This window comes from Nanorana parkeri, unplaced genomic scaffold (assembly GCF_000935625.1).
Source record: "Nanorana parkeri isolate BGI_ZX_2015 unplaced genomic scaffold, ASM93562v1 scaffold4287, whole genome shotgun sequence".
Classification (NCBI taxonomy): Eukaryota; Metazoa; Chordata; class Amphibia; order Anura; family Dicroglossidae; genus Nanorana; species Nanorana parkeri.
Window position 1 is genome coordinate 1 of NW_017310550.1, and position 1437 is coordinate 1437.

At 43.8% G+C, this 1437-nt stretch overlaps 1 long non-coding RNA gene across 1 annotated transcript in view; it reads left to right on the plus strand.

Annotated features, from left to right (window-relative positions):
* LOC108803822 overlaps nucleotides 1-1437 on the plus strand; it is a 5411-nt gene continuing 3974 nt past the window's right edge. The window contains exon 1 of the long non-coding RNA XR_001942304.1: nucleotides 1-67. This is a non-coding gene — a long non-coding RNA (uncharacterized LOC108803822). The remainder of the gene's footprint in view (nucleotides 68-1437) is intronic.

Sequence of the window (1437 nt, forward strand, 5' to 3'; positions counted from 1 at the left end):
AGTTTCCTCCTCCAGGTGACGTCGCGCAGCAGAGACAACGACCCCAATGACTACGTAGAACAAGACGGTGAGCCGGGTGGGGGAGGGTTCATGTAGTATGGGGCTCCTGTGGCAGCCAATCAGAATCTCTTGTTATAAGAAGAGAAGCCGCGCTGGGAGTTGATTGGCTGCAGGTCACGCGGGTCACTGATATAGAATACTGGGAAGTCAATGTGATGAATGTTTAGTGTGTCGCGTCCACACATCAATATAAACTCCAAGCTGCTGTATACACACCGCCGGCTCTGAGGAAGTTTCAACCAAAGTACCAGCGCTGGAAGGTGAATCAAATCAACCATCTAGTCGCGTTTGTGAACTACAAATCCTAACACCCCCCCATCAATGCGAGTGCTGTTAGTCAATAAAACACGCGGCGCTGTAATGGTTAATGTGTGCGATCAGGAGGTGACCCGGCGCGTCTCCGCGTGTAGTCCCTACACGTCATACAATGCTTCCCTTCCTCACACCTCCATGCGCATTAACCCCTTCGTGACGGGAGACGTACAGTGTGCCTATATGACTGGCCACGTACACTGTAGATGACGAGTTATATCGGGCTCTGTAATGCCGGTAACAGCCGATTCTCAGCGGTCACCAGTCATGAATGGATGTATTGCGGCGTTCATTCATGAAATAATTAAGCTTTCTGTAGACGCTTCTTCCTTCCAGTAATGAGAGAATGAAGCGTTACATGGACAGCAATCTGCGCTCCGGTATGTGACAGCTGAGAGAGCAGAGAGGCAGCGGAGCGACTCGCCTCACCTCTCTGCTATTTAGAGCCCGATGTTTAGATACATTTCACCCAAGAGATACAATGTATATCCTTAGAGTGAAATGTATCAGTTCTGATGGTCTGGGCCGATCAAAGAGCTTGTAGTGAGACCTGAATCTGAGTAAAGTCGGGATTAGTCTCTGAGGTTACCATTAGCGGTTCCTAAGTTCGGAGCGGCCTAATAGCCAAAAATTAAAAAACAAAAGTTAAGTTATCCGTCATCGTGACCGATATAAACTGACAAGAAAAAAAAAGTTTTTATTTTTTACAAAGTGTAAAACAAAATGAGGAAAATATAAATGATATGTAAATATATTGTTATACTATAATTAATATAAACAAATTCTACAAAAATATAATAATCAAAACTTGTGAAAAAAGTGTTTTCTTCTAGTTTCTTTTCCTCATTTTTTATTTTATTCAAACTAAGTGAGGCGTTAGGTACACGTATGTGATATAATGATAACGCCCGATCCGTCCTCTAACATACAACATGTAACATGTGCGGGGACATTTAGTAAGAAAGTATATCACTGACGTGGAAGAATCGCACGGCAACAATGTAACAAGCGCGTCCGTCATTTATGAACAGAACCTGAAAACTGGCTCAGTCATGAAGGGGTTAA